The sequence below is a fragment of the Lepisma saccharinum genome, chromosome 17 (assembly GCF_977018435.1).
Source record: "Lepisma saccharinum chromosome 17, izLepSacc3.1, whole genome shotgun sequence".
NCBI classification, from domain to species: Eukaryota; Metazoa; Arthropoda; class Insecta; order Zygentoma; family Lepismatidae; genus Lepisma; species Lepisma saccharinum.
The window spans coordinates 26,591,520-26,618,046 of record NC_139245.1 but is presented as its reverse complement, the minus strand read 5'-3'; the positions used below and the strand labels follow the sequence as shown (position 1 = coordinate 26,618,046).

The 26,527-nt window shown below is 40.7% G+C and overlaps 1 protein-coding gene across 2 annotated transcripts in view; it reads left to right on the top strand.

Annotated features, from left to right (window-relative positions):
• LOC146001631 (sodium-driven chloride bicarbonate exchanger-like) overlaps positions 1–26,527 on the top strand; it is a 263,578-nt gene that overhangs the window by 12,763 nt on the left and 224,288 nt on the right. Inside the window, exon 1 of one of the 2 annotated variants that reach the window (XM_083139198.1) lies at positions 12,496–12,514. The exons of the other annotated variant lie outside the window; for it this stretch is intronic. The gene's annotated coding sequence lies outside the window, so the exon portion shown is untranslated. Of the gene's footprint in view, positions 1–12,495; positions 12,515–26,527 lie in introns of those variants that run through there. 2 annotated transcript variants of the gene reach the window in all.

Here is a 26,527-nt window from a genome sequence, read left to right as displayed (position 1 = left end):
TCGATTTTACAGAGGTTTGTCTTTTTCTCGGTCTCGTCTCGACAAGTCTCGAAAGGCCTGGTCTCGATTTTTACAAGCCCGTCTCGGTCTCGTGTGTGAAATATGCATTGAAAAAGAACTGCCGACTCAATATCCCAGCACGTAAAATTCGACACCGAGTCCCGGCTCCTGCATAAGTACTCTTGTGAGTGTCCCTTTATCAATTTAATTTAATCATAACGCATCATCGTCGAGATAAGCCAAAGACTGCAAAGAAGCGACGCTAATAAGAAAAATTCAAGACACGAAAAAAATAACTACATTTCTAGTTATGTTCCTCCAGTTGGCACCACTGCTCGACATGCAGATGGAGCGCCTTGAGCCTTTCCTCGCTTTGCAAGCACCGAAGTGCTGAGCCAGGCGGTGACTTTCCATCCGAAGCTGAGGAGGAAAAATGATGCTTTTCGGAGAACGGGGAAATCTTGCGAAGGCGATCTTCGGGACCTCCTTTCTCCAGGAATCAATTACGAGAGTCCAATGGCACCGGGACCAGCTCAGAATGAGCCTCGATTCCAAAAATTGTGAAGTACTTGCTTCGGAGAATTCGAGCACCCAAAGTAGGCAGGTGAGATTTCCAAGATTAGAGAATTATCATGGTCCTATTCAGTAGTATGCTATATATATAAGTAAAACTTCATTTCAATGATGTACTGCTGTCCAAAAATTAAATAGTTAATAAATAAAAACAAATTTTAATCATTGTACTGTGGAGGAATAGACGCTAGTTTCGTCATTGTCAATCTTATTTGTACTATAATCTTATTTGTTATAATAACTTCATATTTAAGAGTCTAATCTCGAAGAAACCAGTCAAATACTGCTGCATGGTGTCTTGAAGAATCACTATACACCGCTTGCATCTCTTTGTCTCCATCGGCCCTCCCCCATGGCGCAGTGGTAGCGTCATTGCCTTGTAATCCAGGGGTCCCGGGTTCGATACCCGGTGGAGGCACAAGTGGTTCGGATCCCACTTTAAACTGTAGGTCCAGTCCTGATTAGCCTTACTGTGCATAAAGTGGACTTAAAATAGCAACTCTTTGTCTCCATCATTATATCCAATTTTCTGATTCATTCATTTAATCTGACTTTATTCTTAGTCTCTCTTTCTGCCTCCATATATCTATTGCTTTTCTTTCTGCTTCTTACTTTATCTCCATCCTTCTCCGTCTGTTTCATTCGTTCATCTTCCTCTATATTTCGTCCCTCCCCTCTCTCTTTTTCTGCTTCTTTCTTGATCTCTCCCCTTCTCCGTCTCTTTTAATGCTTTCCTCTTTATCTTGCTCCCCCTCTCTGTCTCTGCATTTCTATTGCTTTCTCTATCTTTTTTTCTGATTCTTTCTTTATCTCTCCCGTTCTCCGTCTCTTTAATGCATTCCTCTTCCTCTCTCTGTGTGTCTATATTTACATTGCTCTATCTCCTTTTTTCTGCACCTTCTCCGTCTCTTTCATCCATTCCTCTTCCTCTATATCTTGCTCCCTCTCTCTGTCTCTGTATTTCTACTGCTCTCTCTCTCTTTCTCATTCTGCTTCTTTCTTTACCTCTCCTTCTTCGTCTCTTTATCTCGGCTTCCCAGATGGCGCAGTGGTAGCGTCGTCGCCTTGTAATCAAGGGGTCCCGGTTTCGATACCCGGTGGAGGCTCATAGTAGTTCGGATCCCACTTTAAGCTGTATGTCCAGTCCCGATTAGCCTTACTGTGCATAAAGTGGAATTAAAACACCAAATCAATCAATCAATCAATCGTCTCTTTATCTCAATCTTTGTATTTTCCACTGATTTTCCTATATGTGTTCATCCTTCTCTCGCAGTATCCGTTACTCTCTACCCATCCCTTTCTCTCTCTCGATGCCTTTGTATTTTTCTTACTTTGCGTCGTTTTTCTTTCACTTTGGATAATCGCGACGATAAAGAGGGATGATGATTAGCTGAAATTGATGAAGGGGCAGAACCACAAAATTGCTATGCCGGGACTCAAAGCCGGAATATTCTGTATCGTGAATACAAAGTTTTAAAAGTTAGGAACATGCTCCCTTTTCAGTGTGGGATGCAAGGGGTGGGCTTCTGGGAAGGAACTCAAAACTCGAGTTGTGTGTTGTCTTGTCCTTCAGTTTTTATCAGTGACGTAGTGATCTTAGTTCGATGTATTCTTCATAAGAAGTTCATTTTCGTAATATATGTTCTAGTGAAAATACTTTTTCTTTTAATTAACCAAGCCTTTCCCGACATATTAGAAAAGCTTGTTATAAGCCCACTCACTTCTGGATTTGTACTTGTGGAGGCCCGAGACAACTGGATTTTGAGTCCCTCCCCCTCTTTATACAATTTCAGTTATAACTTTTAGGCCAGTGTACACTTTTACCATAGCTCAAAATTTTCGTTTTTTGAAAAAAAAAATAATTGTCAATTTTGTACAGATTTTCATATGTAGGAGGCCCGGGACTTTGCCCCCCAAGCACCCTCTCCAAATCCGGATAGGAGACCATGCTCAGCTAAACTAACGGCAACTTGACTGATGATATGATGGCAAAGCACGTCCATGTCCAGACCGGGATTCGAATCCGGGACCTCTGGCGTCCTAGCGCACTGTGATAACCACTCCGCCGCGGAGGTTGGCGAACATGTTTGGAGATAAGAGCACACGGCGCCATAACCACCCACATATGTCTCTGGCCTGTCCACTTATCCAAGAATCGAGGTCGCAGTTGCGAATACACAGTTGAAGATGAGGTCAGCCCTGTTTTGTTGAAAATGCATTCCCGCGCTCAGGTTTTTGTACTGGTCAACTGTGTCTTGGTTGGCTAATCGAGAAGGCGGAATGAGGCTGTTGTAATTCTCAATATGGACAGTTAGAAGATGAATGGCTTGAGAGCTTTGTACTGTGTTTATACTGAGTGTTGCACTTGGGGAAAATTCAATCTACTGCATTCCTTCAGACACAAAGGGCAACTTGTATTCTGCCTCAATCTAGCGAATGTCTTGCTTGATTGAATTGACTCGACGCTGACGTCACACTTTATTCAGAAAAAATCAATGTTCAAGTTTCGGGAAGGGGGGAAGGGGGCTTGGTAGGTTTTCTTTTCCGGTTTCAGTTCTGTACTAGTTCACATCAGGAGAACCATCCAATGAAAATACAAGTTCTCCCATCGATGTGCAAATTAAATGCATTGAGGGGGGGGGGGAGAGGTGTCCTCTACATTGCTAGATTAAAGTGTAAACAAGAAATATATTCGCAAGAAAATCTGTTGTCTTTTGAGGGGGAAATAAATTGCATTTTTATTAATAATAATAATAAGAAGAAGAAATCATTAAAATAATACGTATAACACATAAAAATATATTCCCCAATTAATGGGATGACCCCAAATGTCAAATTCTCTTCCACGTAGTACATCCTGGACTGCATTCTGTAGACTAACGAGGTTCTGGCGTTTGGTCTGAAGCTCTCCCGCGTGACAGACACCCTAGTGACTGGAACGCTGCGGCTCATCTGCAGCATTACAACTTTATTTCCTTTATTTTGAGGAGAGAAAGTGATAAGTGTATTTCTGGTATGACAGATGTTCGCTAGAAACCTCCTAGAAATAGAACTACAAGTTTTTATTTTCAGAAATGAACCGTAGCTTTTTATAAATGTAATTGAAATAATATACGATTGCGAGGTCACGAGGGACTGTGGTGGTTCGCCCCTCACCAACTGCATGCCAAAATACAGCACTGTAGATACACATTAGATTTCAAATTACATCATATTGGACTGATAAAGAACATTTCCTTTTAAGTTATCAGGCACAGGTTACACCACAGTAGTATTATTTTGTAAAAATAAAACATGCAAGACAAATACAAGTATGAATATCATTGCTCAGAACTAATAAGAGACAAAAAGAAATGAAACAACTAACTTGCACTTATTTACATATTAGAATCATTTCAAGTATTCCGTAATTTATACACATTTGGATCCAGTTTGCAAATTAATCCGTTTGCTGGTTGTATATTTAGGATCTAAAAGAACTAGAATTGCCTTTGAATTAGGAGTACCGAGGTGTTATCCAAAAGTTACAGGCCGGGTGCGAGTTTTGGTAACTGACACACTCTTTCGGTGCATCGTAGCAATGTCATCGTGTATATTGAAGTCACAGCCTCTAGCACACCTCTGCTTTGGTCACGAATCAAGTTACGTTAAATACAAAGGCGGTAAGGCAAGACATGAAGAAACATACTAACCCTTCCCATCGCAGGAAACAATTTGCATTGGGGACGGTGGTCGGAGGCAGCGGTTGCAAGACTCCAGAATTCCGCAAGGCATTTCCATGTGCTAATCCACTCCCTCTTTCCGGTCCAGACTGACGCGTAGTGACGTGACGTCGCGAGCGAGCGTCCCTTGAGGTGGATGTTAGGGCAGGTGGTGGACCTGCGGTCATTGCCCCATCAAGGTTACGGCTTCCGTGTGCGTTACATAATGCTATGGACAGGCTCACTCGGCCTGTGAGGAACATACATTATCCTGGATGTTTTAACAAAGCATTTCTTTTCATGTCAAGAATCCACGATATGGCAGGTTTCTGCCTAGACTGTAGCCTCCCTTCCAGGCCCGTAGCCAGAATTTTATTTCGGGGTGGGTGGGGGTGGTGGAGCTTATCCCTTATCAGCACGTGCGTCGCCAGAAATATTTGTAATATCGATAAAACTTGATTAGTACAAATAATAATGACAATAATAATTATTATAGGTTATTAAAAATATACCAATTTCAAACCAAATGTATTGTTATTATTACATAAATCGAGAGACTTTGCTACTCTATCCACCGTATTAGTGAATATCTAACACAATTGTTGTCCATTATTTTTCTTATATTTTGTACAGTTAGTGTACTGAAAATCATACTTATGGTATGTTGTTATTAACTTTTACACAATCGTTCAAAAAAAGGCTTTAACAGCTAGGTAAATTTTACTCATAAAGTTTATATACTGTGACCTCTCACAAAGAAAACTATAACTTTTGGAAGCTTTGGATCCATTTATTCTTTGGATTAAATGGTAGAATATTAAAATATAACCTGGTTGCTCTAGTATACACTAAACTTTTTTAGTTGTAATGCAGTTTTTACTGTGGTTATAACTCAATTTCTGTTAATAACAATAACATTTAAATTATATATTTGTAGGATTTCGGTTGGGGTCGTCAGCCCCCTTAGCCCTCCCCCGGCTACGTGTCTGCTCCCTTCACTCTTAGCAACAACATGGAAGGTTAACATTACTGGGACGCTTCTGATTGCATCCGAAAGGTCCCAGTATGGCCGTTGGTTGAATGTATTCAGGGATTTTATCCAGAAATTTCAACCTTGAGGAAGTCTACCTTCGTATCGGAGTGGTTAGCACAGCGGTATCGCCAGGGGACTCGGCTTCGAATCCTGGCTTGGGCTGGGTGTTCTCTGTGAATATCCCTTCATCAATTTCAACACATCAGCACGATTATCCAAAAGTGGCAGAAAATATATCGATTCAATCAATCATTTCTTTGTACTTAAACGTCATTTATAGATCATTTTTTGAGATTTTTTTTGTCATCAATTTCCGAATCCTGCGTTTGTTTCATTCGTTTGTCCGTTCATTCTTTTCAGGACACAGAAAAATAATTATCGGACTTTAAATGAGGCAAAGGTTTCATTGCCAACGCAAGGTCACAGAAGAAGACGATGAAGATATATGATTGCACCAGTTATATATAGCTCTGCGTAGAGAATATGTGCCAACTTCTTACTCCATCCCGAAGTTTTTTGTCTCGTATCTTAAGACGGTTATCACAGAATGACAAGTCCAAACCCAGGAAGACTGAGAAAAGTACAGCAAAAAGGTTAGAGACGTCAGTTTTTGCTCTGGCCTCGAAGTAACGGGAGTAAAGCTTCTCAAGTTTTTGAAAGCACCTGCTAATAATCTTTAGTTTCAAATTACATGCGGAGCCACCACGTAGCTACAGACCGAGAATTAAGTCAGTTTTGTGACGCTGTCAGGAAGAGGCTCTCCTCTTGAGACATCCAAGAGGGGAATGCCCTTAGTGAGGTGAGGAACCTTCAATACCAATCGCCCCCTTTATGCCACGGCCACTGGCAGTTTGTTGTGCAAGCTGTGCATAATGACGCCATGTTAACAATTTGGTTATGCTCGAAAAGTATGCGTTTTCTGTTGACGTCATATCGCAGAATAACCAAGTATCCTGTGACAAGCATGAAGGTTGTCACTTATTTTTCGTTCATTGGCTTCAGAACTGTAGTTGGTTAAGCTGGTCAATGGATGTTGGTGTAGGAGTACTTACCATCACAATCGTCATTTTGTGGTCAAGGGAATCCAGTTTTTTCGCTTCTATATGAACTTCCTATTCAATTATTGGGTTGATGCATATGTTTGGTATGGCAACACTGCGGTGTTAGGAGTTCGTTTATCGTTTAATGTTCATCAGTTGGAGTGACATTGTTGTGCTTGTGAATACGCATTGAATTCTACAGATTTGAAGAAAGGCGGTGTAATTTATGGCCTAAAGTACAATAAGTGTCCATTGGAAGAAGAGACAACATTACAGACATATTCTTCTGTCTGAATTTAACATAGGGGCAAATGCAGCGGAGGCGGCTCGAAACATTTATCCCTTGTACGGGGAGAATGCCAACGGGGAAAGCAGGGCAAGAAAATGGTTTTGTCATTACAAAGAGGACATTTTTGACTTAAGCGTTTCTCCACGTTCAGGAAGACCATCGGGCTTTAATGAATACAGTTTAAACGTTATAATCCACGAGGATCCACATCAGTCTACTCGAGAATTAGCAAATGTGATGAACTGTGACCATTCAACCATCGTGCGACATTTGCATTCAATGGGCAAGGTTCAGAATACCGCACGCTTTAAATGAAAACAACCAAATCAGCGAGTAGGCCAGGAAGACAGCATCAAATGCTGCGACACGATAATGCACACCCACACTCCGCTAGCATGACTAAAGCTGCTATCCAGGAGCTTGGTTGGGTAGTTATTCCACATCCTCTTTACTCCCCGCGATCTTCCGCCCTCGGATTGCTACCTTTTCAGCTCTCAACCCATCAATCTTCAAGGAAGCTTCTTTGGTGAGAAAATGCTCTTCAAACTTGGCTTGACGACGCTTTTAACCCAGAATCAGCTGATTTCTTCAGGCGTTGAATTGAAAAACTGCTCCAGCGTTGGTAGACAGTCATAGATAATGAAGGAAAATATATTACTGATTAATTTATGTCTTTTGTTCATCTCAAATTAGTATCAAATAACAATACTTTTGCCACGGCGAAAAAACGCTAAGAACTTATGCATCAACCCAATACTTTTACCCGTAATTACTTGTCAACATATCCACATCTTCTAAGTTTTTACAAAACCCCCATCTTTCAGATTGTATTGCATAAGATCTGCTTCTGAATGCAAGTTGTCCATGCAATATGTATGGAAAGGCGTTGTGAGTGGGGGAGGAGGTGGAATCGACCCCCTGGAGCTCTCGGGTTCGATTCCCGATGGAGGCACAATTCGCAGTGGTTCGGATTGCACTTTAAACTGTAGGTCCAGTCCCGATTAGCCTTTCTGTACATAAAATGGACTTGGAAGCAAACTCAAACAAGCAATATGAGCAGTTTTTTTGTTTCCATTTTCTTGAATGACTAAGGAACTTTTTTCTGCTGGTGTGTTCCGATTTGTTTATAAATCTTCCAGCATCACTTTCTGTTCTGAGTTTTCTCTGCTGATGCAACGATATTTATCATTAATCAACGGATTCTTGAATTACGCTCAAGTGATATTTCCCACCATATAATATCATGTGACTTCGGTAAAACTACATGCTCAACATGTTAGTATAGAACAATGCCACTGTTTTGGTATAGTCTATATATCAGCTAAATGAGGTCTCAGTGCCAAGCGTTCAATAGCTGGAAAGATGAGCGGATCTAGAGAAGCTCTTCACCGAACTGAGAATATATTCGATATATTTCTTAACTGTTGCTGTGGCAGTGTTATTTTGTTAGGAAATCTTGGCGCGAGTTTAATTTCAATTCTTATCATCGTGTACAAGTTGCATCCCCCTAGGTAGCAAAATTTTCGCAAAACACCCCTCCCTCCAACTGATCATTGTCACCATGTTATACCATAGGAGTATCCTACGAGCTAATAATTTCCACTTTAAGCGCTGAATAATAGTAATTAAAGAACTATAGATATATTGCACTTGCACAGAGGCTAATGAAGACTGGATTGCACTTTGGACATGTAGATCGCCACTGGGACAATGTCTATTACAGTAAACTTGCTTCCGCATTGATTCGTTTATCATTTTTTTAAATTATTACTATTGAGATGAAAACTGGGGGTGCACTCCTTCGCACCCCTACTAGCACTGCCTATGCTTGCGGCACGGTAGAAGGTTGGTCTTCCGCCATTTTTCCATGTGAATACTACAGCATTGAAAAAGTTAATTGAATCCACCTAGCGACGAGCATATTCACTTGTGGTATCGTATTTACCATTGTCATCATATTGTTTGGCGTTCTCACAGGCAAGGTCACGTCCAACGATAGCCTGGAATCAGGAATCATGAAACTACTGAAATGAAATTCGCGCAGAAGACTTTTCCGAGTGTCAATTTAGGTATATATTTGTGCCATTTCGAGAGCTTTTTTATTGTTGATTTAAGTCCACTCTATGCACAGTAAGGCTAATCGGGACTGGACCTACAGTTTTAAAGTGGGATCCGAACCACTATGTGCCTCCACCGGGAATCGAACCCGGGACCCCTTAATTGCAAGGCGACAACTACCACTGTGCTATCGGGGAGGCACCCAATCCGAGAGCGTAGAAGCCTTTTCGTTGTGAGGACGGTCAGTGGAAAGTCGCCGACTCCCGTAATGTAATGACTGATTGCAATGCTTGGCGAGTGTGATCCAGCTGTACCGAAGGCCACGCGCCTTCAAACTGTTTCTGTTTATGAAGCATTGTGTAAAAGCCGTTCTCGTGCCACCTCGAAGCGGCGTTTCGCAATTTCCTCTGGCCAGGCTGCTCCTGAAACCCTTTCCGCTTCCAAATGACAGGAAGATTCTCAACCAAGGTCAGCTTTGCGTGAATCCAAGTCAAGTAACGAGCTAAGCCCCTTGCGCACGATACTAGATGAAGGGCCGCAACTAGGCCGGGGCAGCTGGAGCCCCACAAAAACCAATGAGCGCAAATTTATAGGGCAAAAGGAATAACTGCACCACTACCTACCAGCCAGTCGTGCTGATTCACGTGGACGCTGTTGCCAATACACTTGCGTCGACTGCTTCCCTGCAAAAGCAAGCAAGAAAGCTCTGACAGACTTTTTCACATTGCAATACCTCCTCGTACGGTTTTTCACATTCATTAGTCATCATCATCTTTTTCGCATCCGAACGTAAAGATATTCTGCATCGAAAACCTCCTAGAAGTACTACAAACACTAACACCACAACAAAGACAGCTACAAACAAACCTTCCATGTAGCACACATAGGAGTTTTGGAACACCTGTCTCACTACAGAATTTTAAAGCATTTCTACCTACCTGTACTACCATCATAGTAGTATTGTAACTTTTTTTTGTTTGATATTACAAGTTTTGGGGATTCAGTGGTAGAACAGCCACAGACTGATATTCGCCCATAAGTAAATAATTCCTGAATTGTATGTGAAAGAACCGCGTGTGGCCCGCGACCCTCAGTAAAACCACAATCATAAATCCTGAACAGCAGCACACAATCTGGTACGATGTTTTTTTGTTTGTTTTTTTATGATAATAATACAAAACTCCCTAAAATCGTAATATATTGCCATTTTGAAGCTATATTTACCTTTACACAAATGTTTGGAAGTAACTGTTACTTTTTCGAGTGATTGTAACTAATCTACTGTTTAATGTGAGTAAGTATAATTGTAACTTACTTACATTTTGCGATAACGAGTAATGATATTAAATTGCTTGTACGTTTCGATAGTAATTAACAGAATTTTGGTTTACTATAAAAATACAAATAAAATGTTTAATTTTCTCATTCATACATCTTTCTTATTTGTATATTTCGTATTAGGGGTTTATTATAATTTCATGAGAATTTAAATTAGCACATCAGTAAAAAAAATAAGACCGTCTGTATCTGGTTATTTCATGCAACATTCTCTACAAATTATATCTTATCTAGGGTTAATTATACAAAGTAGCCATAAATTCCAAAGACGGTTTCTACCCCCAACCTTTCACCCTCGAAATGAAAATTCGGAATAAACTTCTGTGGTGGGAAATCTCCACAGAGGTAGCTAAAAGCGAAGGCTAAAGTGGAGGTTGTCCCTTTTTTTCCAGTTGCATAAACTTCCACCTGCTCTCTGTACCACATGTTGCGTTTGCGATCTTCCCCACCCGAAGGGATTTCAATGCTTTTCCAGCACGCAAATGACTCAACGTTTGCTTCCCCCGGAGTGAACGACCTCGTCCAAAGGGGGAGGGGGTGAGTTAGCACACATGGCTCAACCCTTTGAATCGATGTTTCCTTTTTTGCACGCCCGCCGATCGAACTTTGCAGGGTTGCAATTCAACTGTGCAGGTGGAAACCGACAGAGGACTTTCTTTTTTTGGCAGAATTTTGTTTGGGAGCTGAGGAAGAGGGAGGCAATTCTTCATTTGCTTTTTTTTATTGCTAGAATGTTTATCTACACTAAAAACTAGCAAAATATGAATACCAGGTGACCACAATTTAAAGTTGCCTTACTCAGAGCCCTCTGGAGCCCGTTCGAAGCATCGGATTGCGGTGAAACTTTGTATAAAAACCATGGAGACAATGGGGAGGCGAACGCTGACGAAGAAAAGTAGTTCAAATTTCCATCACCAGGTGGAAATGTGGTGTTTACAATTAAAATTTCATTACTCAGAACCCTCTGGAGCCCGTTCCAATCATCGGATTGGTATAGAGGCTATGGAGACCATGGGGAAGGGAAAGTTCCAATTTTCACCACCAGGTTGAAATATGGCGCTGAAATCTGGTGCAAAGTGAACAACATTCCTCGAAATGCTTCGTGTGACCATTGATCACATTCTCTTAAGCTTCCAATGAGCCATTCACGTTGACAGGGTGCATATTGAGCACTTCTCTACCGACATAAACTCAAATTACTGCTGGTTGTTGTTACTTCAGCGCCACATTTGCACCTGGTGGTGAAAATTAGAACTATTTTTCTTAATCAGAATTCGCTCCCCCATGGCTTTCATAGCATCTATACAAAGTTTCAGTGCAATTCGTTGCTTCAAACACACAACAGAGGGCTCTGAGTAGGGGACATTTAATTCTAAGCGCCACATTTGCACCTGGTGGTGAAAATTGGAACTATTTTTCGTCAGCATTCACTTCCCCATGGCCTCCATAGCCTCTATATTAGGGGTTTCAGCGTAATCCGTTGCTTCGAAAGGGCTCCAGAGGGCTTTAGGAAAGGCAACTTTAATTGTAACCACCCGGTACAAATATGCCGTAAAAACAACCAGCAGCATTATGCTGCTGGTGAGCACAGCTCGTGTGAACCGGATACCCAGATTGGTTGGTTGGTTGATTTGGTTTATTTTACTTCGATTTTCTGCTATCTTTGGTTAATCGCGAAGATGAGGATGATATGATGAAACTGATGAAGGGACACTCGCAAAGAACATCCATGCTCAGACCGGGATTCGAACCTGGGACTGTGGACCTAGCTCCGTGGCGGAGTGGGTAGAACATCGTGCTACGACGCCACGGGTTCCGGGTTCGAATCCAGGACTGGGCATGAACCAAAAGTGGCAGAAATAACCTAATTCAATCAACCCGAGACCCCTGGCGTCGTAGCGCGCTGTGCTAACCATTCCATCGAAAATCGGGAACCGAAAATGTGCTATACGCATCGGTATCCGAAAATTGGGTAAACGAATTAGTAGCTGAAAATCTGGTACTCTGATATTAAATCGCCAACCAGATACCCGCATCGGGAGTCAAAAATTGGGAACTCTGTTTGAGAATAAAATGTGGATCTTTTAGGATACTCACCTGGATAGTTCTGGCTTGCAGCAATCAGTCAATGATATCTTTATGATCAAAACGTGACTCTACATTGCTGAAATATGTAAGGTAGAATCTTCCTGTGGCGCCACTAGAATAAGTGTTTGTAATTAACCTTAATGGGTTCCCCCGAAGATTTTTTAAATCACTCTGCATTTTCAATCGATCACTGTTCACATCGCAGGGAATCCCTCCTGAAGCTCCAAGGAGTTATGTCCCCTGTGATTGATTCCTTTCGTTGATATGTTATAGCAGGATTAACCCTCAAGGCTACCGTGTTCAGATAAGCCAGGATTACTTTTACTGTGTAGAATCATTTCTGCTTTATCTGTGTTCATTGGTTGCGGCGTGGTGCTGTTGCAAGTTGAAATAGGTAAGGAAAGCTATTTTTCTAAGTATTTATATGAAGATTCAGTTCCAGAACTTACCAAATTAACCTTACACATTCTCTCCCCATATTTTGAATTATAGCTGAATAGTGTCAGCAAAATGTTATGCCAATATGTTCAAGCAGCAGCGTTCCTCTTATGGTCTTGTTAGTTGTATGAGCAGGGCTCGAAGTTGATGAAAAGTAATCTTTTCTTCGGTACCTTGAAGATGATACTAAACATGACTAGTTACCTTCGGATTAAAGCGCAAAATATTGATTTTATTTTGCAGTTTTGATTTTTTTTTTTTTTTTTTTTTTTTTTGTATTTTGCAGTATCTTTTCAGTTCTTCATTCCAAAACGTTAGCCAGAATGAAGCGATAAATTAGCAATAAAAACTGATACGGCTAGTATTTATATGTTATAATTCCAGTATTTTTATCCTTTTATCTCCTTATTATATGTTCAACGTAAGTGGGACTTTGGTCCTGTCGTGAAATAATAAATGAATATAGGTTTTATGCAACCTAGAATGCTTATATGGTTTAAAACTAGTGACAGCAATTTTTCAGCCTCTGACCCCGCTTCTCCGAAAACCCTCTTGCAAGGTATCCAAAAAACAAACATCACTCATCTTCATCGTCGCGATTAGCTAAAAATGACAGAAAAGCGCTAAGCTAAATAACAAATATTATACAACTATAATGATAACTGGGAGGGAAATAAAGTAAAGAAAGTGCTAAGATCACATTAATATGGAGCAATTTTGCAACCACAAAATTCCTAAATCTGGCCCTGTTCACACACAGCTTTTCTAAGCAATATGTGAGTTTTGTATTTTCTTATTTTACATCGCTCTTCTGCCACTTTCAGCTATCGCGACTATGTAGATGAGTGATAGTTGCGTGAAATTGATGAAGGAATAAAGGATATACCACGTCCAAGCCACGACTCGAAGTTATAATCTATAACCAACACGATGCCTTTAGTTTTGAAAAGTAGCATATCTGTGTAAGAGATATTTTAGCAAACTTCTGTTCTTTTTATACACGAGCCCTGTCGTTCCCAGTTTATCTTTTGAAGAGCAGCTTGTAAAGTGACGTCAGCACATAGCCTAAACGATGACGCACCCATAGTTTAAATTTCTATGCAACTTCTATTCACGTTCACGGTTTTCGAGACGTCAGATATAAAAGTTAATATGTGTGTAAAGCAATTTTCCTCGGAGTGTTTTGAAGCTTGTGACGTAGAGTTGCGGGGAACATTACTGTCATTATGGAATCATTAAAAGACGCCCTAAACTTAATTTTATTATAATTTTTATCACTCTTTGGTAGACATACCTAGGTATATACCTCAAGAAGAACAATCTTTGGGATGCACGTGCAATCCCTTATGAGTCTTTTCCCCATAGCTCACTGCGACTAAGGAAGTTGTCGAACTTCCTTCTTCATTCGTCAACTTATTTGATAAGCATTCATCGAGATATTGTATTTTTGTGAGTGTCCCTTAATTAATTTCCCTCATCGCGATTTGCCAAAAGTGGCAGAAGAGCGACACTAAATAAGAATCAAATTAAAGATATTGAATTTTAATTTGCCGGAGAGTTTCTATAAGTTTTAGGCTTCCAGAAGTCAAAAAACCACGACTTCTTACTGGTGCAAGTATGTGGAGGAGGCGTCATCTTTAGAATGACAAAAATGGCATTTTGAAGCTCACTTAATCAGTGTTGCAGGTGATACCTTATGTACTTCTAGTTCAAGTTTTCATTTTACTCTCACTCCTATGTTACACTCTCTCCCACACACACACACGCAGATATATACATGTATGTATGCATTACTATCAACGACAATTTTCTCCTGAGATTTCTGAAGATTTCCAGCACGAGAAATCTGAAATATAAGTACACCATGATTAGCTATAATCCCCGTTATGTCTCACCGCTGATTACATACCCATGTTCTTACATAACATTCGTGTAATATCTAGATTTAAGACAATGTTTAATGCGTATCAAGGTGAAAAGTACGATACTCGAGGCGCGGTAGGAAAGGGTTACAGCATTATCGCCATCCTTATTAATCCCCGTACATATTCTTTCCCTGAAACACTTGACAGAAGCAATCAATCAATAACTTGCGGGAGACAAATGCAACTAGACTTTCGCTAATTAGATCAGAGAAGATTTAGCGACCTTCATAAATGATGTAATCTTTTGATGCTGCTTTAGCAAGATATTATTTAGAAGTTAATTGTTCTAGTAGATGTATCTATTGTTTATTATTAGTTAAAACTGCAAAACTACAGGGTGAGTCAAAGATCAGGAACCATACGACTAATGGATTCATCGTACGTCAGTGTTTACATTACCAGTGTCCGAGGAGGTGGATAGGTCGACGAGGCCACGTTGAATGGCCCACGAGGTCCCCTGACCTCACACCAATGGAATACTACCTATGGGGTCACCTGAAGGCAATGGTTTATTCCACCCAGATTCGCGACCTACACCATCTGCAAGGGATGGTAACGGAAGTGTCGCGCAAATACCGCCTGCCACAATTCTCAGTGTCCTGAAGAACTGGGAGCGCCGTCCGAACATGTGCCTTGCTGAAGAGGGTCAACATACTGAGCATTTCCTGTAGACAATATATGCTGAATGAAGTGTTTATGGTTCCTGACTTTTGACTCACCCTGTAGTTTTAACGTGATCCCCCGATTGTTATGCAATTACATATTTTTTCTAGCTATTGTGTGAAGTCAAAACTCTGCGAATTATCCTTTGAGGAAAATTGATGCTTACATTACCTTACATATTGGTACTTTCAATAGATTTTATATGTATATTTAAAAAGAAAGTAAAATAAAGTGCTCCCCTGTGCTTTGCAACACGCCATGTAGGCGTATAGGGAGAGTGGAGTTAGGGCCCCACACTTCCTTTATCAGGGCCGAAGGTGGGGGAGACGTGATCAGCAGCACGCCTCTGGCTGCCTTTACCCCGCCGAGTTTCCTCCAGGTACCCACTTTATACGACGCTGGGTGGAAGCCGGACCCCGCCGGGGATCGAACCCGGATAACGACTGTATATATGTATAACGACTGTATATATGTATAACGACTGTATATATGTATATGTACAAAATTAAATATTTCAAGATGATTTTCTGTTTACTGCTTGTGTTAGATATTCTTCAGAATTGTTAGTGATATAAATGGGCATATCCTCAACTCACTTATTGAGATGAATGATGACTAGATGAGATAGATGAAGGGGCAATCACAAACATATATGGTCAACACAATACGAGCCACACAGAATTTTACCTGCGGTGAGTTCAGACGCCAGAGCCTCGTAAGTCTGCAAAATGTAGTCCAGGGTGTTCTACGTGGAACAGAGGTTGGCATTTGATTCTGGGGTCTTCAGAAAAGGTCACCCTTATACCGCATAATAATAATAATAACAACAACAATGTTTAAATTAGAATAATTAAATTAAATATTAATTAAATATGTAAATTTATTAATTTGTAAAGAAACAAGGAAATTAATGTCAAATAGATAAAGAATTGAATATTTATTGAATAATTAAAATTGGATGTTCCTGATTAATATTTTATGCACATTTTCATAATAGTAGTGTGCATAAATCTTCTTTGGTGGTGTCCTTCGAAGCAGTATGATCCAAAAATAATAACCCTTGTCTTCCAAGTTCATAAGAAATAAATAACCATCGATTATAGTACAACAAATGCTAAAAAGTACATTTTCATTATTTGATTATTTGGACCCCCTAAATACGTCCTTGATTTTAATGGACACTTTACTGAAGGAAAAAGAGGAAGATTTTTGTGAAATGCTCTTGATAATCAATGTTGCGTTTGTAATTTTTAGGGTGTTTAAATGCATATTTCTAAATCCAAGAGCTAAATACTATTACTCGTTTATACGTAGATGGACCAGTTTTCCAATAATTTAGTACTGATACTTTTATTAGCAACCTTAATTTTATACTTTCAGTAAGACTAATTCTGTTTCGAACACGAACTGAACGTAACCACGTCACTTCCTCGCACCGAGAATGATATTTTCGTTGACCTATATATTTTTTTACTCGCTGCTATTTCTTCACTTTGTAATGCTTACCCCACAAGGCTAGGTTTGCTGCTTATGTATGTAGTTGCTATTCTGGGCGCTAGATGTCACTGGCAGTATCGTCCTCATAATGCTTCATTCCGCGAGCAAGTGGCTTTGCTACAGCGATACACGAAAAGAAAACACAGCTGTTACGCTGCTCTACATTCTGTGTTTACGAGAAAACATCTGTTAGGTAATGTTTCTCCAGCACTCCTTTCACACACACTTAAAGCACCGTAATTGTTACTGCTTGCTACAATCAAGTGAACAGTCATCTTCATTCCAATGCAAATGCCACTACGCAGCATTGCCTGTAATAATATTAATGTTGAGAGATGATGACAATTAGTCTTGCCTGATCACTTTCTCTCTCTTCGTTCTTTCAATCAAATAATTGTTAAAAAAATGGCTTCAATGTGTAAATTCATCCAGGGAATGAAAACAATATTATATTAAGAAACATATACGTAAATATTAATTAACATGCAAATGTGTATTTTACTCTCTTTACTAGCAGAAATAGTTTAATATTCCTGTTATTGCTACAACATTAACAAACTTTCGGTTACAATTTCTGTCAATCATCTCCCAAAATGGATAGGGGCCTCACAGGCCCCATATAGTGACGAATTGTGTAGAGACGAACAAAAGTGCTTTGAAGGGTAAAGCCGTAGGATTACAATTGATTGATTGATTTTGTTGATTTTACTTCGCTTTTTTGCCACATAGAACGCCCATACCCAGGGGCGGATTCGAACCCGGGACCCAGGATTTCAATTCTGATGTTATAACATTTTTCAACCTTACACATGCATTTAGTTAATTATATGCAATACATCTCGTACCCTTGTTCTGAAATGTTTCTTATTCTTTTTCAGGTGAGTACATCATGTTCACGTATACATACAGTGATCGCTGCTATGGTGTAAGTATTGAACAATTCTATTTCCATGCAAAAAAAAAAAAAAAAAAGGGAGGGAATGCCATTTTATGAAACTAACCGCTTATTTGGTCGAGCATTGGTGCTCGACTGCTTTTCGAGGGGTCTTCGTTGAAGTCCCAGCCAGTCTGGACATTCGGATTCTATTGCGTTTGTGCTTTCTTGTATTGCATCGTCCGTCTTAATCGCCGCGATCACGCTAAGGAATTGGAAGAGCGATGGTAAACAACCAAACACATACTGGATGAGCTATGAGGCAATAAACACAAACAACAGGTCTTTGAGAGCAGTGACGTGCCCAAGGGGGGTTGGTGGGGAGCCCAGTTTGGCCCAGCGGAGTTAGCACCAACCATCTGTTTGGCTCTTCCGTCACTCAGCATCCTGCTTCGCTATCAGAAGAACCTTCGTTTCTGCGGAAGAATCGGTGACGTCATGCGGTGAAATCGGTTACTTTTGTAACCGTTGGAAGAGATACAGTCAGCGCTTGCAGTGGAAAACGTTAGCTAGAGGAGGGCGATGTTTTGTAGAGCGTTGTGTTAGCTGGGGGTTGCTCCTATGAGAGAATGGGGGAGGGGGTACGAGAATATTGGTAGCTGGGGGGACCATCTCCCGGATACCCCTGTACAAAAATAAGGACATTGAATTAATACAATTAAGTAAATGTTTGTTATACATTTAACAAATATCCACCTTATACGAAATTGTATTCATAATTTTTTTTAACATGAAAAATGGAAAATTTGAGACAAATTTTGTGACGAAATGGTTTGCTAGGGGTGATATTTGAATTTGAAATTAAAATATTGGGTGCGTCAGCACTAAGGCTATTTTGCACCCGTCACACTATGCGGGGTCCAGCCCTTATCATAACAAAAATAAAATCGTGTCTGAAAACAAAAATATCCTTACCTTGGTAAAAGCTGAGGCTGTAAAGAGGCACTCAGTACATATAGCGACAAAACACAGGACAACACAGAATTATACTAGCCATAGGGCCAGTCGCCAGAGCCTCGTTCGTCAAATGCAGTCCAGGGTGTACTACGTGGAAGTGAGGTTGACTGTTAGGCGCCTTATCAGAAGGTCGATCCTTACACTCCATAATATGATATTAACTGCATTTTTAAACAATATTTTATCACTAGCAAAGTGTGTTTCACACGAGTATTATTTCTCTTTTTATAACTGAGGTAAAGTTCGGCGAAAAGCCACAAGCGATAGTTGTTTCTTGAAAACGAACGGACAGAAATAAATGCAACCTTTAGCACCGACGTGACCCTACAGGAGATTTCAGCACGAAGTAACAAGTGAGATGTGTCGTTTTCTTAACAAAGTGCATTGTGTCGCCTCGGTGCGTTGTTCGCGTATGCGCGGTGAATGTTTTCCTTTATGGAGATTTAGCCAATCAGCAGTAACGTTTCACATCGTAGCGGCGTAACAGGCGGCACAAGCCTGCGTTCGATTGATGAAATCCTCAAACGACACGTCATTTGTCGCTTCAGTGCGTAACTTCCATGTCGCGTGTCGCTTCGGTCTGAGTGCTCTCTGCAAGCTTTCCCCTCGTGACACTCGGCTGTTTTCTCAATAGCGTCGCCTCGATGTGTTGCGCATGCGCAGTAAACGCTCTTGTGACTTCGGTCTGAAAACTTCCTAAATGCCAGAGTTGTTATTTCCACTTTGAGAGCAAGAATTTAGCGAATGACCGACCCTTCATTCTTTAAGGCTCGAGCCACTCGTCCTTTTTTGTGAGCATCGAAGAGCTGATGACTGAAGACGCAGCATTTGACCCCAATCGAAGCCCGACAGCTGTGAAAGGGCAGGGAGGTTGATAGAGAGAGTAATACGAATGTAAATAACTTATCACGCTCTCAAAAATGCACCTCTTGATAGCTGGCAGGCGTCTGCTGTTACTGCAGAGAATGTGGCCAATCGAAGGGTCTGCTTTATTTCGTCTGCTTGTGAAGACATTTACACGCATACCTGATTTTCATTTTCCTCTAACAACTTCTTCCCTCACATACTTGTCACAGTGATTTTTTTATAGTATTACCATCATTAATAGCATGGGCGTCGCCAGATATATTTGTAGGGGCCATCAGAGCATTGCCAAAACTTGAATAGTAAAAATAATAACAAAATGGTTATAATTATTATATTCAATAACTATTCTCAACTAATAAAAATGAACCAATTTTATTCCTAATTGTTACTTTTATATCCTTGGGGTTGAAGATACTATATAACTAGGGCTGAGCAGATACCACATTGAACCGATACCGATACTCTTACCGATTCCCCCCCGATACCCCGATACTCTGAAAATTGGAATAATTAAAATTTATTCAAAATATTGATCAATATTGGTGTGTAAATATTCTTCTCCATATGCATCAATTTACCAAGAGGTTTGCTCTAGAATATTCCAGAATTACATCAGAAAATTAAAATAGTTATTTCGTGATCAGAAAATACAGTTTTTCGTGCAAAATTGGTGCAAAATCGAAAGAAACTTTGAATTTTGCATAATGTCCAGAATAATACGACTCCGCGAAAGCGTCACATGGCATTTTTGCAGACTGTGAAAGACCAAAATGCTAGAAAGTAATCGGTTGGTATCGGTAGATGAATTCCAAACGATACCGATACATCGGCATCGGCTCAGCTCTATATATAACTCAATCCACCAGATGTGTGAACCAGCACAACTGTATTTTTCATTACCTTTTTACATTTCATACAGAGTGTGCACAAAATATATGTAGTTATTTTACTTTGTTATTAACTTTTACACACCTCGTTCAAGAAAAAGCTTTAAAGGTTGCGGGAAATTTTACTCATAAAATTTATGTTTTGTGACCTCACACATGAAATTATTTTTTGTAATTTAGAAAATTGTGGAACCATTTATTCTTTGGATTAAATGGTAGGAAATAAAAGAAACAACCTGGTTCCTGTATTTTGCACTCAGTTTGTTCACTCTAACGCTGTTTTTACTTTGGTTATTCTGTTCGAATACTAATTAACTGAGCTTTACTTATATTATTAATTTAATCTCAGATGTGATTATCAGGTGTTAAAGATTGATTTTCATTGACTCTCCCAGTACTCATTAGAAATTCGATTACATGTCGTTGAAATAGTTGGGACCAGTCCTAATTTGATAGTAATTCGAGCAGCTAAGTCTACAACTCGCCCGAACTTCAAAATACTTGGTCCTTTCACTTTTTTCAACATTTAGACTTTCTTGCATTCCTGTAAGACTCTGATAAACTCATTTTTTTAATGCAGGAGATTAACATTGCATATTTGTACCGTTAGGTTAATCACTGAGGTGGGAATACAATTTAAAATTGAAATTTGAACTTGTTACGAACTAGTAATGTCTGCTTTTTTGTGGATGTGGTTCCCAAAAACTGGAATAAACATGACTTGGGGCGGGGACTGGAGCTGGCTACAGTGGGTTTCACATTTCTAGTTTTGGTGAAACTTTCCAGTTTGACTGATTTCGAATTGTCTGTCTCGTCTCGAATCGTTTCATACGAAGAAACGTTGTCTCGTTCTCGTCTCGAATTCAAAGTTGCTGTAGCTCTTTCGGTCGCATCTGGAGTTTTGAATTTTCTTGGTCACAATCGAAGAGAATGTCTCAATCTCATCTGGAATTTCAAAGTTACAGGTAAGAACATGATTTTTTTTAAAACAAACTAGAAGCATTAAATATAACTTCTCCATTAAAAGCAGGCTTCTCCCTTGGATTGTCGAATATCAATAGCCGATATTCTTGGCGGAGTGGTTAACACAGCGCACTACGACTCCAGGGATCCCACGTTCGAATCACGGCCTGGGCATGGTTGTTCTTTGTGAGTGACCCTTCACCAATTTCATCATATCATCACTCATTCTCATCGTCGCGATTAGCCAAAAGTGGCAGAAAGGCAAGGCTAAATGAAAAAAAAATAGGGTGGCAAAAGCAATTTTCAGGGTTTTATGGGGGATGACATAACAAAAATGATGCGTGAACGCATGTGCGCAGCCTTAGACGAATCCAATATAGACGAAGCGGTCCAGCTGGGATATCATATCTTTGAACGTGCAGGAAGAAATATGGTAAAGGGAGGGGGGAAGGGGGACAGGCCTGCAAAGACAGGGTGGTACAACGGGAAGTGTAAAGCGATGAAAAAGAAACTAGATCACGCGTTAAAAGGGTATAGATACGTAAATAGCATGGAAACCAGAAACAATTATATATCGAGCAGAAAGGCGTATAATAACATCTTAACGGAAGAAAAGGAGAAATGGGAACAGGGAAATTTTGAAGATATAAAAAAGGCCGTGGCAGAAAAGAATAACACCGCTTTGTGGGGCATATTACGGAAATTACGGGGACAAAAGAGCAACTGGGCACATATTGAACCTTACATTTGGGAAGCACACTGTCGTCGTGTCGTCGGGGGGGAAGGGGGGCCACTACGCCTAGAAGTTACGCGGGAAATATACTTTTTAGGGGATTTCGTTCCGATTCTCGACGAAGATATAGGGGTCGACGAGATAAAAATGGCGATAAGGAAACTGAAAAAGGGGAAAGCGGCAGGACTTGACTCCATTGGGGCGGAATTTTTCAAAGCCAACGAAACTGACATGCATATGGTGGAAGCACAAAGCAAATTAATGGACAAGATTTTTAAAGAGGGGTACTTTCCGAAGGACTGGGCAAGCTCCATAATCTGTCCTATTTATAAAGGGAAAGGAGACAAAAATGACGCAAACAATTTCAGGGGCATTTCTTTATTACCTATATGGAGTAAAATCTACACACACATCTTAAACCGTAGGATCCAGAAATGGACAGAAATATTCGACAAAATTTCACCACTACAAGCGGGCTTCAGGAAAGGGTACAGCACGTTAGACAACATATTCATATTACAAACTCTCGTACAGAGGAAAATAAAACAGAAGCGGGGAAATTATACGCATGTTTCATTGATTTTGAAAAAGCATTCGACAAAGTTCATAGGGATATTTTGTGGGGAAAATTGTATGAGAAGGGAATGTCCGCGCGCATGATCAGAGCACTGCAAGCAATATATGCGAGGGTAGAATTCGGAGTAAGATGCGAAGGAAACCAAGTCTCGGCACTGCAGCCTTCGCTCAGGGGACTCAAACAAGGATGCATCCTTTCACCAGTGCTATTTTCACTGTTCATAGATTGGGTAGCGCATGAAATTAACATGGACCAGGATTCTATCCCATGTATAGGAGTGCAAAGTATACCAGTCCTTATGTATGCAGACGACATAGTCATCTTGTCCGAGACAATAGAGGGTCTTCAAAGGGGCATAGATTAGGGGTGGCCAGATCCGGATCCTGGCGGATCCGAAATCCGGATCCGGTTGGTTCCGGATCCTTAGGATCCGGATCCTAAAATTTTTCGGATCCGGATCCGGATCCGCGGATCCGGAATTTTCAGATCCGGATCCGGATCCAGAACTTTCGGATCCGGATCCGCGGATCCGGAATTTTCAGATTCGGATCCGGATCCGGATCCAAAACTTTCGGATCCGGATTCAGAACTTTCGGATCCGGATCCAGAATTTTCGGATCCGGATCCAAAACTTTCGGATCCGGTACTTTCAGATCCGGATCAGGTACTTTCGGATCCGGATCCGGTACTTTTGGATCCGGATCCGGAATTTTCGGATCCGGATCCGTTTTGCCATCCCACATGCGCTTCTTTGGAAAGTAAGAATGTGCTTATAACATATTGTTACCTGCTAATATACATATATATATAATATACATACACACATATATATATATATAGTGTGTGTGCTCGCGTGCGCGGTTTGTAATTAATTAATACACTTACTTACTAGGGAGGTCTAAGTCTCCCCCTCCGATTTCCATGAAACTTGGCAGGTGTATAGAGCCCCCCCCCCTCAAATGTCAAGATGAGGAGAAATTGAAGTCCCCGAAACCACGTAAATATGGCATAGGAAGAAACAGGGGGCATACGGCCTCTCTATACACCTGTCAAATTTCATGGGAATCGGAGGGGGACACAGGGGTCAGATGATTCCCACGGCAATTTGTCCTAATCTTGACATTTGAGGCGGGTTTTGCCCCCTAAAACAGTATTTTAGCCGAAACAAAAAAACACGTATTTCTTCCTTTGGGCCCCTCTATACACCTGCGAAGTTTCATGAAAATCGGAGGGGAACACAGGGGTCAGATCCTTACTTCAATTTGTCCTCATCTTGACATTTGAGGGGATTTTGCCCCCTGAAACAGTTTTTAGCTCAAACAAAAAAACACGTAATTCTTCCTTCGGGCCCCTCTATACACCTGCCACGTTTCATGGAAATCGGAGGGGAACTCAGGGGTCAGATCCCCACTTCAATTTGTCCTCATCTTGACATTTGAGAGGAGGTTGCCCTCTAGAACAAATTTTTTTCCGAAACAAAAAAACACGTATTTCTTCTGCCAAGTTTCATGGAAATCTGAGGGGGACACAGGGGTCAGATCCCCACTTCAATTTGTCCTCATCTTGACAATTCAGTGGGTTTCGCCCTGTAAAACCGTTTTTTAGCTGAAACAAAAAAAAAAACATGTATTTCTTCCTTTGGGCCCCACTATACACCTGCCAAGTTTCATGGAAATCGGAGGGGGACACACAAATCAAATGCCCACTTAAATTTGTCCTCATATTGACATTTGAGGGGGGTTGCCCCCTAAAATCGTTTTTTAGCCGAAACAAAAAAAACACGTATTTCTTCATTTGGGCCCGTTTATACACACACCTACCAAGTATCATGGAAATCGGAGGGGGACACAGGGGTCCGATCCTCACTTCAATTTGTCCTCATCTTGACATTTGAGGGGGTTGTGCCCCCTAAAACCGTTTTTTAGCTGAAACAAAAAAAGCACTTATTTCTTCCATTGGGCCCCACTATACACCTGCCAAGTTTTATGGAAATGAGAGGGACACAGGGGTCAGATCCTCACTTCAATTTGTCCTCATCTTGACATTTGAGGGGGTTTTGCCCCCTAAAACCGTTTTTTATCTGAAACAAAAAAACACGTATTTCTTCCATTGGGCCCCACTATACAGTATACACCTGCCAAGTTTCATGGAAATCGGAAAGACACAGGGGTCAGATCCTCACTTCAATTTGTCCTCATCTTGACATTTGAGGGGGTTTTGCCCCCTAAAACCGTTTTTTAGCTGAAACAAAAAAAAACACGTATTTCTTCATTTGGGCCCGTTTATACACACACCTGCCAAGTATCATGGAAATCGGAGGGGGACACAGGGTCAGATCCTCACTTCAATTTTTCCTCATCTTGACATTTGAGGGGGTTTTGCCCCCTAAAACCGTTTTTTATCTGAAACAAAAAAACACGTATTTCTTCCATTGGGCCCCACTATACAGTATACACCTGCCAAGTTTCATGGAAATCGGAAAGACACAGGGGTCCGATCCTCACTTCAATTTGTCCTCATCTTGACATTTGAGGGGGTTTTGCCCCCTAAAACAGTTTTTTAGCTGAAACAAAAAAAAACACGTATTTCTTCATTTGGGCCCGTTTATACACACACCTGCCAAGTATCATGGAAATCGGAGGGGGACACAGGGTCAGATCCTCACTTCAATTTTTCCTCATCTTGACATTTGAGGGGGTTTTGCCCCCTAAAACCGTTTTTTTATCTGAAACAAAAAAACACGTATTTCTTCCATTGGGCCCCACTATACACCTGCCAAGTTTCATGGAAATCGGAAAGACACAGGGGTCAGATCCTCACTTCAATTTGTCCTCATCTTGACATTTGAGGGGGTTTTGCCCCCTAAAACCGTTTTTTTATCTGAAACAAAAAAACACGTATTTCTTCCATTGGGCCCCACTATACAGTATACACCTGCCAAGTTTCATGGAAATCGGAAAGACACAGGGGTCCGATCCTCACTTCAATTTGTCCTCATCTTGACATTTGAGGGGGGTTTGCCCCCTAAAACCGTTTTTTAGCTGAAACAAAAAAAAACACGTATTTCTTCATTTGGGCCCGTTTATACACACACCTGCCAAGTATCATGGAAATCGGAGGGGGACACAGGGTCAGATCCTCACTTCAATTTTTCCTCATCTTGACATTTGAGGTGGTTTTGCCCCCTAAAACCGTTTTTTTATCTGAAACAAAAAAACACGTGTTTCTTCCATTGGGCCCCACTATACACCTGCCAAGTTTCATGGAAATCGGAAAGACACAGGGGTCAGATCCTCACTTCAATTTGTCCTCATCTTGACATTTGAGGGGGTTTTGCCCCCTAAAACCGTTTTTTAGCTGAAACAAAAAAACACGTAATTCTTCCTTTGGGCCCCACTATACTGTCAAGTTTCATGGAAATCGGAGGGGGGCCTTTAGATAACCTCCCTTGTTAGTCTTACACTTTGTAATTATTTAACACTACATATATTATAATGTTTTATTTTAATTTGTAAAACTGTAACTGTAGAACAATTGTATAATTTTTCTATAACATTTCTATCTTGTTATATGTGTTAAAGGTTTCATCCTGGAATGGAATGTCTCACATTTATGTGTGTTTTCATTTCCAATACATTCGAATGAATACATATTCGTTTCAATGGCATTTACAAAATCACTTCGGACATTTGTGCACGAGTGTGTTAGCCGATGCGTAGCAAAGTATTTTAGGAACAACACTTGAAAAAAAATCTTGTAGGACTAAGGTGTGGTAATATTATAATGGGATTGAGATACGAAACTCTTGGATCCGGATCCGGATTTTCGGATCCGGATCCAGATCCGAAACTTTCAGACCCGGATCCGGATCCGCGGATCCGGAACTCTCGGATCCGGATCCAGATCCGAAACTTTCAGACCCGGATCCGGATCCGCGGATCCGGAGCTCTCGGATCCGGATCCAGA